We start from the raw sequence: 6,000 nt of genomic DNA, 5'->3' as shown, positions 1-6,000 counted from the left end.
AAGCATCAAAGGATGAACATAAGCTAAAATGAGGTTTCATATGTCACGGTACTCCAGAGTATCCAGGGAGGTTGGGGGAAGTAGCCAAGAGAATAGAGGACAGAATTCCAACTTCATGAGTGTGGGTCAGAGAGCATGTGGATTAGCAGCAACGCGGGCAAGAGACTTTAGGAGTCTAGATTGCTTATAGTCAGTATGCTATAGCCATGTAAAAAATTCAATCTTAGGTTCCATTTATGAAGTATGATAGTATCCACAGAGTAGAGGTAAGTGTTCTTCTGCTCTGGAGCAATACCATACAATCCAGCCATTGTACCTATTTCTGAGGAACACCCTAGCAGAACCTAGCTTAGGTAAGGTAAGTCTAAGTTGCGGATGCTCAGAGATCCATTGACAGCCATGTACTGCTGCATTGTTCATTTCGATTGGCCTGCTACTCTCCTGTATTACATCCCATATAATATGCAAGTCTGGCAAGCAGCTCTGGTCCATGATGCCATTCAGTGAGCCAAGTTTTTTCATACTCATTCCCCCATCATTCACCAGAAAACTGTCACCTGCCACAGGACTGAAATAAGCAGCAGTGTGCCCTGGTTACAGTCGGGCTGACACAGGAAAGGAAGAGGAAGGGCATCCTGGTGCCATTTGATGCTGGCCACTCAGTATTCATGCTCACATGTCACTGTCACCTGGAAGTCAGGAAGGCAGTTCGGCTGCTGTCAGCATGCAACTATAGTTCTGTTAAAAAAGAAGAGGAAGGAAGGGACGGAGAAGAGGAGGAAGAGGAGGAGGAATAAGAAAAGAGAAGCCATGAGTGATTTTGCATGCCTGTACTTCCAGATAGTCAGGAGGCTAAGGCAGGGAGATCATAAGTTCAAGGCCAGTGTGGGCAACTTAGTAAGACCCTGTCTCAAAATAAATGGTAAAGGGGGGCTCTGGATGTATCTTAGCGGTAGAGTGCTTAACTCACATAAGCAGGGCGCTAGGTTCAAGTCACACTTCTTAAGAACAAAAGGGAATGGGGTGGGTAGAATGGGGGATTTGGGTGGCTAGAACTAAATTTCCCACAGTGTTCTGGAGGAACAACAAATGGGGGAAAGAATAGAATCAGAAGAAAACAACAGTTTCTGTGAGAAGCTTGGCTTAATTCTATGTGACTCCGATAATCCAGTGGATAATCAGAAGCTAAGAGAGCTTCCCGTTGAGGCAGACATTCCTTCTTATTCCCAAGCTAGAGATTGATTCGATGTCTTAGGAGCTGTAGAGGTTGTTGAAACATTCTAATTGGCCAAGTTAGACGCTCCCTTCCGGAAGAGTAGCTCAGGTAGATTTTGTGATTCTATTTCAACTCTGCAGAGCCCTTCAACTCTCCTGCAAGGCCTGCACTGCCCAGAGGTCTAAAGACCCAGCTACTGGATGGCATTCCTGGGACTGCACACAGCATGTGGTCTAACCTCATGATGTTTCCACCATGGTACTGCAGTCCCCAGGAAGGAGTCAGAATTAAGTCAAATGTCTCTTCCTGCTTCCCCCAACCCCCGTCTCCCGACATCTTCTCCTCCACATCTTTTCTTTTAACAGCGTTGGTTCCTTGGTTGAAATTGGCAGTTATGGAGGGTTTAGCACAAAAGCAAGATAGGCTCATGCTCCCATTCCTTTCCAGCTCCTTTTCCTGGGTCAGATGACTGGTTTGTTCCCGTGCTTTTATCTGGCCCCAAGGCGCAGCCGTTTACTGACCCGGACATTTCTGCCTGTCTCCTATCCTCCCCATGAAAGCAGGCTTCTCCTCTGACCCGCCTCCATACACCGACTCAGTGAGTCACTTTCTTCTGTCACCTGCCAGTCGGCCGCCCCAGCTTCTCCCTCGCTAGCTCTGAGTGCTGTCGAAAGGGTAAGGCTTAATTTGAAATTAATTCTTCATCCCTTGCGGCCTGCCATGGACGTCAAAAAAAAATGAATTAATCACCATCGAGGCTTCCGCCATAGAAACTACACCCACATTCCCTCCAAACAGAGAATGACTCAGAAGGCACCTTTTTGGTCTCCTTAGTAACTGGCCTCTCAGATTTCCCTCTTGTATTTGCAGGCAGGCAAGCACAGCAAATTGACTGGGGGAAGGGAAGTGGCTCACAGGATGCAGAGCGTGCTCTGGGCGGAATGTCACCTGCGATGCTGTTTGCCAGCCATCTCCGGCTTCATATACTGGCTCTGTGTCTCCGTTATAACTGGAGCATTGATTTAGCCACGAGCCGAGTGTAGGGATAAGTCTGGAAAATTACTAATGGCCTCAGCAAGGTTTGGTGACACCCAACAGAAATCGACACTGGTCGATTCATTTCTGAGTTAGAAATGTTATTAACCTTGACTTTAACCTGGGCTTGCAATTAGAGGCAGACACACAGTTCTGCCAAGACAGAGGTGAAGAGGGAGGAAGAGAGAAGTCCACCTATGACGTTTATCTACCTACACCATGGGAAATAATATTGTAAGAATCAGATGTATGGAGTCCTGTGTGATTTGCTTGCTTCATTCATAAGCAACCCCTCGCCCCCGCCCCCGCCCCCGCAAACACTTTCTGACAAACTAAAAAATAAACCAATCAAAATCTAGAGACCAATGGTACAGTATAGGAAGTTCTCAGTAAGGAGTTGGTACCTTAGAACAAACTGCTCCATGCCTCTAGGTTTCCTCCTGGAAACTGGGGATTCAACTAAGTGAACCTGTCATCCCTTCCAATGGTGAAAAGTAGACTCCACTTCTTGGGATCGCATTGATTTTAAAGCAGAAACTATTTGGCTTACGATGTAAGTTTATTGGTCAGAGGCCATCTGGACAGAAAAATTAATCTATCCTCCCCTGCATTTTGCAAATGAGGTCAACAGAGGTAAAATTACTTGCCCCAAGATGCCATACATGTGAGAATTTTTCTTCTATTATTTTTGACCCAGCGTCTCACTATGTGGCCGGTCAGCCTTGAACTGTTGATCCTCCTGCCTTAGCCTTAGCGGGAGAGCCAGGATCCTAAGCACGGGACTCCACACTCCGTTAGTTTTAGTTTGACCCCAATTCACCACCTGATGGTGTGCAAAATAGCTTTACAGAGCTTGCGGAGAGCAGGAACAGCCTCCACCAGCCCTTCTTGCCCAATCCCCAAAATATCTGTTTTAAAACACATATGCTTGTTGCTTGAAGCTAATTCTTTAACTTAGTATTATCCCTAATTGTATTTTTGGTTACTATTTTAGGTATTGCATCAACCACAGTTTTTTTAAAACCCCCTTCCTGTGCTTGTATAATTTTATAATAGGTTTTAGATTGATAAATTGTGTTTATCGGCCAGAGATACTATTCATAGTTGCACCGTGAAGTGTGTTATAAAATTTTTTTCATTCTGTTTACTTTTCCCAGAATTAATAATGATCATGTTTTGATTTTGCTTAATTTTCTGAGTAGCCAAAAATTCTATCCTAGCTCTTTGTGATCGTACCCATTTTGTATGCAGAAGCAGTGCTGATGTCATCTTTTTGAAGTGTTATTTTTATTTTTATTACAGTTTACTTGTTTGCGAAAGTGAATGTTGTGCATGTGTGTAAGTATGTGGGTAGTCTGTAAAAGTCAGAGGAAACCTGTGAGACTTGTTTTCATCTTCTACTATTCGGGTCCCCCCCCCAAGTCAAACTCATGTCCCCCAGACTTAGCAGCAAGTACCTTTACCAGCTAAGCCATGTGGATGACCCGTAAATTCATCTTCTTCTAGAAATCCTTCCAGTACTCCTCTAACCTGCTTCTGTCTGAACCAGTTGCTCTCAGGAGTAGCTCCGCAATAGTCATTGTCACTGTCCTTTACCTATTGCCTGGGAGATGTCCTTCCTGTCCATCTGGATCTTTTATTTCTTGAGTCCTACAAGACTTGTCTTCCTGACCGAATTCTCCAGTTTTGGCAGTAATGCTTCCTCCAGTAAGTTCCTAAGGAAAGGTATGTAAGAGGTAAACTCTTTGATATGTCGCATATATCAGAAATGTTTTATCTACCTCACAGATGACTATGAGGTAAGGACTATAGAATTCTAGGTGGAAAGTTATCGCCATTTATTACCACAGCATTGTGAAAGCATGGGTCGGCTTTAATATGGCCCGGTGTCAATGCTTAGCATGGTGCTGCTTGCTAACTGCTTGTGAAGGAAGCCTGTAGTTTTATGCCCAGGCTATCCCAGAAATCATTTGACTACTGTTTATATCTGTTTAACTCACTTTCATGATTTTCTATAACTACGCCTCTGTCTGCTTGTTTGTCTTAGGAATCTGGATTTATGGGTTCCTCTTGGCTCTCTTACAATGGAAACATCACAATACTTGGACCTTCTGCTTTCACAGTCACGTGGGGTTCAGGGGTTCAGAGAAATAACAAGCAAGACCCATGGAAGTTCATGCCTGAGAAATCACATCTGGACCCTCACAGAAACTTCCCAGGAGTCTTAGTTTACTAAGTCCTAATGGTTTCCTTCACAATATCATTAAGAACAAAGTAATAAATAGCCTGCTGTAATAATTTCCAAAGATGTTTTGGATGCATTGTGAATTATGTCTTTCCATATTCCAATTTTTATTCTTCCTGTGTTGCCTTCATTTTCAAGTCCAGGGTCAATTTTGACTTTGTTTTAATCGAGGAGGAGAAGCTGATCTAGCGTCCGTTTTATTCACGTAGTTGTCCGGTTGACTGTGAAGTTTATCTTTTCTCCACTGGTTTACAGCAGCAAGGTTTTGTCATAAGTCTAAACTTGTCTTTTTCTGTTGATTTGTGTGCGTGTGCAGGCATGTGTGTATATGTGTATTTCTGTCTCTGTGTGTGTCTGTCTCTCTGTGTGTGTGTTTGTTCTCCTTACACCACTAGCAGCACTAGTGCCACACTGTTTTAACTGCTGCAGCCCTATGTAACTTTGTTTTTCAAGATTTTTCTGGAGCACTCTTGACTTGGTTGCTCAGAAATAGCCTGTTGATGCACACACACACACACGCACACACACACACACACACACACACACACACACACACACACACACACACACTTACTCACAGAATGGAATCTGTATTTCAAATACACTAAATTTAGGAAAACTTGATGTCTTTCAGTACTGAGTCTTCCAATTCAGAAGGAGGATGTATTTCTGATATTTAAGTCTTTCTCAAGTTCCCTCCACGGTGTTTTGCAGTTTCCAGTATAGAAATTTTAACGTGGATTTGATTATATAAGTACTTAATATTTTATAATATAAATGGCACCATTTAACATTTTGTTCCTAGTTGTTTGTGGTATATAGGTATACAGTTGATTTTAATATAATGACCTCATGCCCAGAGACCTTAATTCATTTTTAATTATGTTTATCTTTATGGGTTTCCCATGTACTCAGTTGATCATCTACAAATTTTGATGGTGTTGTGCATGTCTTTGTTTTTGTGTTATTTCATTGCCTGAAGCCCAAAGTACAATGTTGATTAGGATTAGAGATAATGACAGCAAACATCTCCTCTAATTACTCATGCTGGCACAAAAAGCACTTTATATTTTCCATTAAAGATAATCTGCAATGTTTTTAAAATTGAGATTTCAATAATTTCTCCTAGTTACAATTTTCTATATTTTTTTAATGGTGAAGTTAATCACATCAGGGTTTGTTCTTGTTTGTATCACTGAAGACCAAGTCCAGGATCTTGGGCAATCAGAGCCTTATCTTTGGTCCACTGGGATGATTGTGCAATTTTATTTTCATCATGCTAAGATAAAATTATGCCACTTAATTTTTCTAATATTAATAGCATATTATTTTGTTTTTCAAGATGGAGTATTCTTGGCCTAGTTATTCAGTATAAAATTTAGAAGCAATCTGTCAGTTTACACACATAGTTTCTGTTCCTGTGAAAAATGCCACAACCAAGTGCAACATGGATAGAGGTTTGTTTCAGCTACAGTTTACAATCTGTCATGGAGGAAATCCAAGG

General features: G+C 42.1%; 1 long non-coding RNA gene across 1 annotated transcript; it reads left to right on the top strand.

Moving 5' to 3' along the window:
- Positions 1-1,672: 1,672 nt before the first annotated feature.
- Positions 1,673-4,455, top strand: Gm41207. Its single transcript, XR_874817.2, has 3 exons — positions 1,673-1,891; positions 3,758-3,958; positions 4,299-4,455. It is a non-coding gene; the product is annotated as a predicted gene, 41207 (long non-coding RNA).
- The last annotated feature ends 1,545 nt before the right edge of the window (positions 4,456-6,000 follow it).

The sequence above is a fragment of the Mus musculus genome, chromosome 14 (genome assembly GCF_000001635.26).
Source record: "Mus musculus strain C57BL/6J chromosome 14, GRCm38.p6 C57BL/6J".
Taxonomy (NCBI): Eukaryota; Metazoa; Chordata; class Mammalia; order Rodentia; family Muridae; genus Mus; species Mus musculus.
The sequence above is the reverse complement of the archived record's forward strand: the minus strand, read 5'-3'. Positions and strand labels throughout refer to the sequence as shown.